Source organism: Microchirus variegatus (assembly GCF_963457635.1).
Source record: "Microchirus variegatus genome assembly, chromosome: 12".
Lineage (NCBI taxonomy): Eukaryota > Metazoa > Chordata > Actinopteri > Pleuronectiformes > Soleidae > Microchirus > Microchirus variegatus.
Genome location: NC_139813.1, coordinates 20,111,401 through 20,124,091, shown reverse-complemented (window position 1 = coordinate 20,124,091; position 12,691 = coordinate 20,111,401).

The window sequence follows — 12,691 nt, the reverse complement described above, 5'->3', positions numbered from 1 at the left end:
AACGATACCGCGGGCAGAATGTTTGGGGCTTTTCTCAAATGGCATCTGTTTGATCGCCGCATGTGTGTGTGTGTGAGTGTGTGTGTGAGTGTTTGTGTGTGTGTCAGACACAGTAAAGAAACACCTAACAAAGTCCATATGAGCACACAGGTGTGTTGTTTGTGAGCTTTTAACTCGTACTTTTGTCCCAGGGCATGTCTTTGGTGCTAAAGGTCACGCGGCAGATTTGTTACAATATCATGTTTCTATGCTGGTGATGGAAAGATTAGAAAAGAGCAGAGCTGCAACTGACCATTATTTTCCTAATCGATGAATCGTTTGGTCCGTAAAATGTCAGTAAATTTAAAAAAAAAAACTGGATCAGTGTTTGTCAAACCTGGAAATGACGAAGTTCTCCAATGTTCTTGGAAAAAGATGCACATGATGTCATATTTATGTGGCGTAGCACCGTTTACCAGTTAGCTTCGTTAGCTCCTTTAGCTCCTTTAGCGCCGCTAGCGCGTCTACGGTCGAACTGGAGTCTGGTCTGTTTACTGCGTATGTGTGTCTCGGTTTTTAAAGTTTTTAGCGTTACTTTCGAGACTCATTTTAACAATCGGGACCACTAACCAAAATGAATCAGTTTTTAACGATTTCTTTGATATGTGGAGCAAAGAAACGAAGAAAATATTCACATTTAAGAAGCTGAAACAATCAGAAATCTTTGTTTTAATAATGAAAAAAACCTTCAAACCGATTAATCAATTATCAAAATAGTTAATAGACGATTAATTTAGTAATTAGTGCTGGGCACGTTAATGGCGTCAACCTTGACGCACGTTAACGCATGACGTGTTTCAATGACCACTGACCGGAAAAGACGCCCTTTTCCTGAAGAAAGGGTTTTTCAAGGGTTCTTGGTAACACTAATGGTTCCAGCAAGAACCATTTTGATCCAGAGAACCCTTTAAAACCCCTTTCCTGAATAAAGGGTTTTAAAAGGGTTCTTGGTAACACTAAGGGTTCCAGGTGTAACCTTTATAAAAGGTTCTTCCAAAAAGGGTTCCAGGTTCTCCTATGAGGACAAGCCGGTAGAACCTTACTGTATATGGTTCTACTTAGCACTTTGTGGGCCTCAGTTTTTAAAGTTTAGCATTACTTTAGAGACTCATTTTAACAATCGGGACCACAAACTAAAATGATTTCCGAAAAATATTCACATTTAAGGAGCTAAAACAATCAGAAATCTTGTTTTAATCATGAAAAAAAAAAAGCGAGAAGAGTTAAATTTTCAGAAAAGCAGATGAGAAAACTGCTTTTATTTTGTCATATTCTATTAAATTCCTCCCACTTATTGTGATTAATGACAGCCCTCTACACCCTGCTGTCTCTCTGTTGATGGACTTTCACTAGGAACCTCCTGCAGACAGACAGACAGGTACAGACAGACAGACAGACAGGTACAGACAGACCTCAGAGCCTCTCTCTCCTCTCTCTGTTTCCAGCCTTCCTCGGCCTCCTCTGGTTGGAGGAATCCAGGGACCACGCTCGTGTAAACAGAAACCCGATCCTCGGCTCTGGGCTTGGGTTTCGCCCCCTCACAGACCTGCTGATGACACTCGATCCGAGCCGGCTTTGGGAACAGGGCTTATCTGATGCCTCACAAAAGGCCCCTCTCTCTCTCTCTCTCTCTCTCTGTGTGCAGAACTCTCCATAACATCTCACATCTGGTGCCTCTGCAGGGAGCGCTGTCCCCTTTGGGTTCCTCTGGAGCGGTGGAGGTGGAGGTGGTGAAGAAGACTCCCTAGAAGTCCACTTACGCCAATGTCAGAGGCAGCATTTAATGGACCAGTGTTGCAATCCCCTCACATCTGGAGTGAATCATAAAACAAAAAATTGGCCACTTTGTGTATGATTTCTCGTGTTATTGTCCGTAGTCACATGATTACAGGGCACTTATGGTGCAGTTTAGAGAGAGGATGATTGTCTGTCTGCAGCATTAACAGGAGATCCAGTGTGATCCCCCCCCCACCCCCCGCCTGCAGTGATGTAATGTCACCATCAGGGGGCGATGACGTCCACCACCACCGTTACCTTTTTGAATAGCCTGGTTGTGTGTCAGTGAATTTAGAAGAGGGTGTTTTCCCTGCATCGGATTACATGCAAATATAGTCAGCGCTGACCACATGATCTGTGGACTGTGGGTTAAAAAGGAAATGAAAGTTTAATATGTAGTCACATGGTTTAATTTAATTCATTTTAGTTAATTTAACACATTTGGGGATAGGGGAAACTTATTAAAGGGACCCTTCACCCACTAATTACCAGAGATAATTGTGTTATTTGATCATCAGACAGTGGCTCTGAGAGACATTCCCACAATAATAATAATAATTATTATTATTATAATAAAAAGTTATCTTTATATAGAATATATATATAAAAAAAAGGTTTTCGTGCATGTTTTTATACTTTCTACAGTATTTTATTGTTTTATTGTATGTTTTTGTGTTGGTTCTTCTGTTTATTAGGTCTTATGTTTTCATATGTTATTAGTTTTGTTTATCTCCCATATACAGCACTTGTTGCTTTTAAAGTGCTTTATAAATAAAGTTGGATTGGCTTGGATAGGATCATGAGGATTTATGCGTAATCTGGCAAAAGGTAAGAAAAATACAAGTCTTCAAATAATGATATTATCCATTGGCCCAAAAACAAACTATATATATATATATATATATATATATCATAATTAAAAAAAAACATTCATTGTGAAAAAAAGATTTAATTGTGTTTTATTATATAGTGATTTAATTTTACAGTTTTTGTGTGTACATTAATAAACCTTACATTAATTTATATGTTTGGTTAAAGATTAAAACAAGTTACCATAAATAACCACAATACAAATTTACTAGTGTGTTCCCATCTTGACCACTAGATGTCACTGCTGCCACACAAATAAAACCTCCACCTGCACAAACTGCTCAACAAGTTGTATCAACTTTTCACTTTGACATTTTGTATTTCTTTTAATCCCCTAATTACTTACCGACACAAATTATACTTTTATTGTCTAATTTCAAAGGATTTATAGACACATCTACAAAGGCAAAACCTCAAAACCGAACAGCTCTATGATCGTTATCATGATCACCATGGAAACATAATAACGCCGGGTGTATATTCCGATGACTATTTCGTTCTTGTGTTGACCTAACACAGGTAAATATTCTACATAAAGAGAGTGATAATGATCATTAAACACAGGAAAAGTCAACTGGAATTAAGTCTGAGTGCTTTTGTGTGTGTGTGTTTTTATCCAAACAGCCTAAAGCGAGTCAAAAATATAGGCCATTACATTAGACTTCCGTGTTAAAAAAAAAAAAAAACACACCCACACACACGCACAGACACAGACACAGTGCCCGTGTCCTATAGCTGGTGGGGTGAGTGACGTCACCAGACCTGGCAGCTGATATAAAAGCCCCCGAGTGATGCAGCAGCGTCCACATTAGAGAGAAGCGCAGCGTCTGTGGGAAAACAAAAAGCTCACATCCTACAACTCCTCCTTCAACTCCGTCTGGCCAAATTTCCACAGATATAATTATATTTAAACATTCTTTGGAAAAAAACAAAAATGCCTAAAATGACGATCGGGCAACTTGGAGTGATTGTGTTCGCCATATGTTTATCAACACAGGTAAGACGGCATTTCTTCTCCTTATGGGTGTTGTAAATTGAGGCTTATCGTATTTATTACAGTTAGATATTAAATGTTAATGCTTTGTTTGATTTTAATTATACATATATATATTTAAGTGTGTGATCCGCTGAATAACCGTGTCAGACTCTTTTGGGAAAACATCCAAATCCTCAGCCATATTAAGTATTTCTCTTCTCGTGTACATATATATATTTTTTAGTGTGTTATAGTTAGATACACTGCAGTGAATTAATGATGTAGGATCCAGCGTATTGTCTACCTGAGAATCTAAAGTTTCTTTTTGGTGCAGTGAGCCAAACGAAACCCGACACGGGCGCGCAGCAGAGAGACATAGGTCTCTTGTTTTCTGTTTTACTGACCAAATTTAGTCATTCCATACAATACTGACACGAAAAAAAAACATCAATGGGTATGAATTAAAACCTTGAATTTCAATTATTACCCTAAAAGGTGTTGTCGGGGGATAGTTTGTCTTTACGCGCAGTCTAACTGTGCGCAAAAGTGTTTTGGGGGGGATATTTTTGTCTTTTACGCGCAGTCTGTGCGTAAAAGTATTTTTGGGGGGATATGTTTGTCTTTTACGCGCAGTCTAACTGTGCGTAAAAGTGTTTTTGGGGGGATATGTTTGTCTTTTACGCGCAGTCTAACTGTGCGTAAAAGTGTTGTCGGGGGATAGTTTTGTCTTTTACGCGCAGTCTAACTGTGCGTAAAAGTTTTTTGTTCTTTTTCGGGAACCATTCTCATCCATCTCTCCTGCCACCAACAGGTGCTCAGCCAGAACAGCACAACCCCCATGAGCACCATGAACGCCACCATGCCCACAGACGCCAACAGCACCTCTTCCAACACCACCTCGTCCAACACCACCGACCCAATCGGAGCGGGCGTCTCGCTGCACGCGGGCGCCTTCTCCTTCCTCATCCCCTTCATCACGTCAGCCACGCTCCTGCAGCGCAACTGCTGAAGCTCAGACAACCCTGCAGCCTCCTTCTTCTTCCTCCTCCTCATCATCATCATCATCTCCCACTCACTCCATCTTCATCATCATCACCACAGTCAGAGACCACAGGACGAACATGGATGGATGTCCACAACCTTCTTCTGTCCTCCTTTAAATAAATGTTATAATCGAGTATAATCCAAGACATTTTCTTTTAATAATCTTTTCATCTGGAGATCATCATTAACACCCCCCCCCCCCTACACACACACACACACTTTGAGCCCCCTTGCAACCAATCAGAGGGAACGTCGGTGCACTATCAGCTTCTTCTCACACTCTGGAGATGCTCTCACAGATGCCTTTATCGTGTCGCACATGTCTTGATTGAAATGTGGACTATACTTGAGTGTACTTTTTTTTTTTTTTGAGGGTGGGGGTGGGCGTAGATGGTGGCTTCGATCCACTGCTCGGTCGACATCAGAGCGGTTTTTGTGTCTGTAAAAGTAAAGACTGAGAACATCTTTTGTTGGGAGTTTTTATCCATAACGGTCAGTCTTTATTTTTGTTGTCACACACACATAGAGAAATGTGTGTGTTCGTGTGTGTGTGTGTAGCAGTTAAGTTGCCACTTGTGTCAGTTTTTTTGCCTGTGTGATTTTTATTGAAAGAGTTTTAAAATGAGGGGTTTTTTGAGTGACACACCCGCTGCTGCCCTCTTCACCCAGAGGTTCCACCCAGGAAATGACTGTATGACTGTACGCTGATGCAAAATGGAGGGAGGAGGCTGTTAGATTTATATTTCTCCCCCCCAATCCCCCCCCCCTCCCCCACCCCACACTTATAGTTTATATTTTGTATAAATCAAAATGTTTTACTGTTTATTAGTTTGGGTATATGGCAATGAAAGAAATGACGTTGTACAATAAATTATGAGGAAAAAAAACATGCTTTGAGAAACTGACTTGTTTTTCCCCATCTCTTTGCAAATTGATATGGATTTCTATTCATAAAAACAAGGGTGTTCTCATTGAAAAGGGTGTGGCCGTGTTGTATTCATCAGTGCCGAAAGCTGCCAGGCAGTCTAGACAGGCATCTGAAAGCCAGATATGGACTCAGCATTCTCTCTCTGATGCCCCAGCTGATCTCCTCTGGATCAGAGCCAGGACTGCACTGACCGACCCATGAGATGATAAACAATACGAGGCTCTTTGGTGCACAAGAGTATATGACAAGAAGGTCATTTGGGGTTTTCATGTTGATTCTAAAAGGAGTGTAACAGTCAAACAATAACGCGTGTTCTTATCTCTTCCAGGAACTGAACTCTAAAATGAATACATTTAAGTCATATTTGATTTGGAACAAGCTTGGTTTGCTATGTGACACAGTTTGCTTATGCCTCAACTCTTTAACAATGAACTCTTAAGACTTATTTTAACCTTAAAAGCTGAGGAAAACCTGAGGAAAATATCCTGCGACTGGTGCCATTTTTCCCAGAATAACCTTCAATATCTGGCACTTATTTACAATTGACTGCATGTTAAAATGTGTAAAAAGGGTGTTTTTACAATTTAAATTGACGAAAAACACTGTAGTTGTACACAAACAACAGTATAAAAACATTTAAAATAACATACGGTTGAGTCTTTGTTTCTCAATGTGTAAAAACAGGCCAAAAAACACTTTTTCCGACTTTTCTCTCGTCTCTGGTGACAAAGACGCTGATTCTCCGGCTTCCTGTAACAGCGCGAGTGAAATTGCCGTAATGACCACACGTCATTACTTCACGTCAAACTTCTCAGCTTTAAGAAACCGCTGGAGTTTTATTTTCCGACAGCACAAACCGCCGCCTAACAGCGGTAATGCAAAGTGCGCTTGTGCAAATGGATTTATTATATTAAATCAACAACAGGTCGATTTGACCACTTTCCAGTTAATAATCTTTCTTAAACCCTGAGTGCTCACACGCTACGCATCCATGGTACATTTCCATGGGAATAATACACGACTCCTTATATGGACATCCTGTGGGTGTGTGTGTGTTTAAAGGTCAAGTATTCAGGCTTTTACAAAAAAGTCAAAGTTATGATTCATTTTCAGTCGCGATATGAAGCAGTCCTCTTTTCTTTTTGTTCATTTGAACTGTGACGTCTTCAAATTTCACAAATTCAACCCCCTTTTCAAACATTGTGAGTGCTTTGTGCTCAGGTGTGTTTATATAGTCGGTGAAGTTGGTCATATCGTCTGATAACGATCTGTTCATTTGAATCAGGTGTTCCCTGAGGACCAGGGTTGGGAAACACTGAGGAAAAAAAAGGATATAAGACACTCTTCTGTTTATACCATTTAAACATAGAAATGAGAAAAAAATATAACACGACCAACACTCCTTTTATCCCTCTTTCAGTTCATTTTTTAAAAGAACGTAAGACGATATTGCGTTTGTCTGCTGTTGTTCCGGTTTTCTCTATTGTCCCACATTGACCAAGCCAAATTCTTCCCAAGGGAGACGTGATAATAATAGAAATGACCTTTGACCCTGACCTCGATCTTGTCCCCGCCCACTCCTGTTATGTCAGTGTATACACAAACGGTCTGATAGTATTGCTTGACAGCATACGAATAACGTTAAATCATTTCATGTTAATGAAAATCAAACATCAACAAAATATAAAAAAAATATTTAAATCATGTTTTTGGCATGTGGCGCCACCTACCGCCGTCTACCAATCATTGCAGTCAGTAGAGTCTCAGCTGCCGAGCAACCACGGGGTTGTCAGTTGCGTAAGAAAACGAAACCTAAAAGACATCGGTATTTTTGAATTTGAATGTAGTAACCGTTTTTGGCCACATTCTTACATATGGCGCCTTTAAGTACAAAATTCACGTATCTGGACTCCACTACATTTCCCCTAACTGTCTTTGTGACTACCAAATAAAAACAGAAGAAGAAGAGTGTTTTCTAGTCTTGATGAGCTGCTTTACACTATTACACTTACACACTATTTTCACTCATTCAAATTCTGCAACATGGGGTTAAGTGTCTTGCTAAAGGTTACATATAGAGTAACAGAGCCAGGAATTGAACCCACAACCTTCCAGTTGAAAGACAACTAGCCCTACCACTACTTAAGTACAGTGAAGGTCATATACTTTAAGACTTTTACTTAATTAATATTATAAAAAGATGACATCAACTTCTACCAACTTCTGCTAAGATACTTGTACTTCTGCTGAAGTATCCCTTATAGGTACTTTGTATACAAGGCTGCATTATACAGCATTAAAGCACTACTGTATATTCCTTCAATGTGCATGCTTTCAAAGCATTGTTGTCTCAGAGTATATACAGCTGTGTCATCAGCGTATATAGAGACTTTTCAAGTCAACGTCCCAAAGCCAAATAACTACTCAAGCAGAAGAAATTGTAGTAAGATTGAGTTGTTTACTTTAAATAAATATTATTTCAATGTCAGACTAGAATGACCGGTCGGTTCAGTTGAAGACACACACGACACCTATCTGTGTTATTATTATTATTATGATAATAATCTACTACCAGTGAGTAATGCTGTCTGCAACAAAGAGAAAGTTACTTATACTTTCTTCCACGGACGTGACAATGACCGCATGTAAGAATAACATTGAAAAACAGGAGTGACTTAATGATTTAATGCACAGAGGCAATGTATCGATTGACGGAAAAAGTGGCTCAATAACCACTTTTCATTCATCCATCATCCGGTTTTTTTCCCCCCTTATCTCAGCACAGTATTTGGCTGAGTCATTTTATTTTACGTAGACCGGTCTCGTGTTTGCTTTCGCTGTTCTTACGTCAATACTTATCTGCTCCCTCACCTCGCCCCCCCTCCCCCTTTTTCCACTAATGGCTGAAAACTTTCACATGAATCCCCAGTCAGAGGAGGAGATGAAGTTCCACTGGAGTCCCATCTGACTGTTTGGTATAAAAAGAGTTCCTGCTTCCAGGCACATTGGCACGCATGCACCACTTCCTGTGAACCAGATTTTTTTCCTGGAAAATCCCATTAGACAAAGACTATTAGCAGAGGAGACGACTGACTCTACAAGTGACAGCTAATCTTACAGCAACAGCACTCTTAGGGTGCTTTCACACCAAACGATCCATTCGAACCAAAAACTCTAGTTCGTTTCGTTTTCCTTGGTGTGAAAGCATCAATCGCACTCGGGTCCGCACCAAATCAAGCGGACCGAGACCGCCAAAAAGAGGTGGTCTCGGTCCGCTTAACTCCGCACCAAATGTCAGACTCTGGTGCGGTCCCTCTGGTGAGAACGCGAACTCGGGTGCAAACCATATTCTGCAGTAAAGGCCATGGACATAGCCTACCTTGTAGGTCTTTGGAGCAATCTTCGTCTCATAGTTAGCACGACCACATTCATGAAAATAGCGCCTCTCCTCTGCCTGATAGGACGCGCTATACGTCTTCGCCGACTCCAGCGCATCAGCAGATTGTTCTCCAGACGCAGCCGCGACACATTTGCCAAAAATGGCCAATACAGAGAATGTAATAAACAAAGATCAGAGCAAGTAGCAATGTGCGAACGTGTTGCTCCATAGTGAGTCAAAATTGGCACTTTTCTACCGGAAGATATAAACACATTGATGAAACGTCAATAGGGCCAATTTTGGTTCGTTTGCTGGTGTGAAAGCGGACCACACTGGAGTCATATGTTACATAATAACAATTGTATTGCCTGGTGCAGATCAAATAATCAAACTAGTGGTGTGAAAGAGCCCTTAGAAATTCCAAAAGGGTTTTTCTAAAAGGGCTGAGGTTCTACCTGGAACCATTTGCTTCTGGAAAACCCTTTCCTGAAGAAAGGGTTTTTTCAAGGGTTCTTGGTAACACTAATGGTTCCAGAACCATTTTGATCCAGAGAACCCTTTAAAACCCCTTTCCTGAATAAAGGGCTAACTAAGGGCTCTCCAATGAGAACAAGCCGAAGAATCTTATATGGTTCTACTTAGAAAAGTCAAATAAACTCTCCCTTCTTTCTCCACCATATACCGTCTCCATACACCTGAATAACATACAGTCACCTCTCGTCTGATGTGAGGGGTGACACCCAGCAGACCTTTAATCATTGATTGGCTCTATGAATTATTCAGGCGGCCGCCCAGTGTTGCACAGACAATGTCTCTCTCTCTCACACAAACACACACTCAGATAATGCTCTACATAACTCTTACCGTGTGTGGTCACCCCCGTCTACCGAGGGCCTTTCATACATACGCTTCTTTGTTGCGCGGTGGAATCACAAAAGGAGCAGTGTTTGTGTGTTTAATGTCCGTCATCGCGCAGTAAAAACGCACCTTTTTGTTGACAGTAGTAATAACGGATATTAGATACTGTTGTCATGTGTCCGTCACGACGCACTGAGCCCTCTGGACTCGTCTCAAGTTGCACTAAGAGTCAACTAAGCTCGTCTTAAGAGCAATAAAGAGGCTCCCTTGGCGACAGAATTTGTAGAATTTAGACGTACGTGACTCTAAAATGAAATATCCCTCAGCTGGTTTCGGTCGATATGTTGTTAAGGAGTTTGCTGTGGGCTCATGAATAATCCAGTTAACACCTCGCTCATTTGTGGGAAGCTCAGCGTCACACCTGCACACCGTCGTTGCCTGGCGTACCAAAAACTCATAACAAGGTGATTCACGGAGGGAAAGTCCCCCCCGAATTTAAGGGTCTAAGGTGTCGCCAAGAACTGCTGACGACGACGGCAACTCGCCTTTAATTTGTACAGGAAAACAGCAGCAGTAAGCCGTCTTTCTGTGTTTTATAAACATGGTTATTCGTTGTCAATAAAGGGATATTGATCGGATTTTTTAAGTGCTCCATCAAAAAGCGTACAGGAAACAAAAGCCCTGCAACCTCATGTGCCGATGTCGATGTTGTTCCATCATTTAGAACCCTTTCATCATTTGTAAATACATATCCAGGGTTTAATATAATAAGCTTCCTACTGTGCGTCAGGCCGTCATAAACTGCTGCTGTAAAGTGTCTACCATCTGCCACAGTGTTATATGAGTTTATCTTTTATCTTGCTATATCTTTGCTTTTTCTTAAAAGTACCCTTCAGGTGAAGAACTCTGGAAGCGTACAGCAAAATTTTATCTTTTACATTTCACATCATAACGTGAGAGTTTATTCGTAGAGCCATATACCTGTATTGAAAAACCTCTATGTTAAGAACAATGAACTACTAATATACGTAATAAATATTTTGAATATCCTTTGAGTAAGTAAGAAAAACCCAAAACAAAACAACAATGCAGTTGCTTTTTAATAGTGCTTGGCACGTTAACGCGCAAACGTCGTCAACGTTAACGCACATTAGCGCATGACACGTTTCCATGACGACCGCCCGGGAAAAAGACGCGCGTCTTTTTTGAGAACCCTTCAGGTGAATAACTCCAGCAGCGTAAAGCAAAATTAAAAAAAAACAAGCTAAAACATGTTTTCCTTTTGCGTTTCCCATCATAACGTGAGAGTTTTTACGTAGAGCCATATACCTGTATTGCAAAACCTCTACGTTAAGAACAATAAACGCCAATATACGCGTGCTGTAAGAGCAATAACGTGCTTGTATTGTAAAAAACTGTCATAAAACATATATTGTTTTAAAGGTGAAGTAAGTAGTTTATAGTGCCATCTAGAGGAGAGGCTGAAATTTACAACAAAGAACTGCTCCTCTGCTCACCCCCTCCCTTCCCTGAGCGCTACGGTATCCGCAGCCGTTCAAATGACGTCCTCGTCGTCTTTCTCCGTGTCAGCAGATGAGGTTCGTGAGGCGAGGGAGAGGGCGAGCTACCGCGGCCGTAGCAGAAGAAGCGGAGAGAGAGGAGGCGGGACTTCCGCTACAAGTAAAGAGACGCTTGATTTGTTCTCTCGCATTTGTCCTTACAGGCTCCGGTAGAAACATGGCGTCTCGCTGCTAACAGTGGCTATGCAACCGCGGCCCGCGACCATGTTATTTTACATGACTTTTTGAAACACTACGAAAATGAAACAAAAACTATTATACAGCGACTAGACAATGCAGGAGCACATAATATGTATAAAAAAGTGGATTTTGGGTCATATAAATACTAACATAAATACTACACAGTGTCCCTTTAACGATAAAATATGGTTGAATGGAATCCGATCAACGAATGACACTATTAAACCACAATAATCCAATAAAACACAACAACATACAACATACAACTATCCGTATGCTGACCACTGGTGGATTTTCGAGCTGAAGAGCGAGCAACAGAGCATGTGCTGATGCATAAATGAGTCCCTGGATGTTTTATCTGGATTTTATGATGGCGCATAGAGGCCGAGCTGCAGGGCGTGTCCCGTCGCTTCCTTCACCACCGCAACATCTCGACCGTTCCGTACGTCACCGAGCTCTTCAACTGGGAATGTTTATTGATTCAACGACAGATCACTCAAAACTGTGACGCGGACCAAATCATATAGCTTTAAAAGCTTAAAACCAACTGCAAGCTGACAAAAAAGACAGGTTGTTTTCCTTAGTAGTTGTGAAAAAGCTGAAATAGAACAAAAAGAAAAGACACAGAGAGAGCAACAGGAACATTTTCTCAACATGATGACCTTAACTAAAGGAAGGAAAAGGGGAAAAAGGTGGACAAAAAAGTCTGAAAAATCAGCTGAAAGCTCCTTCCTGCCAGATGGTCTGCTGGGCTCATGTTTCTGCATCGACTGCTAAACGCGGCGGCGCCATTAGCATAAATGGAAACAAGACATTTAATAACAAGCCTGCTCGCTTTCTCTTATATATTCACTAATCACATGTGGCTCATCAGCGAATCCCATAAGTGGGTATTCCGTTGCCGACTCCGCGCGGCTGCGGTCTCTATGGAAACCGTGGAAAAGATGTTGGACAACAGTAGAGGAAGAGTAGTGTTGTAAACCTGTGTGCACGTGTGCGTTAGCCGGCCACACAGGTGTTTTCTAACAAGCTCACGGACTGTGCAGGTGTAACTAAAAGCG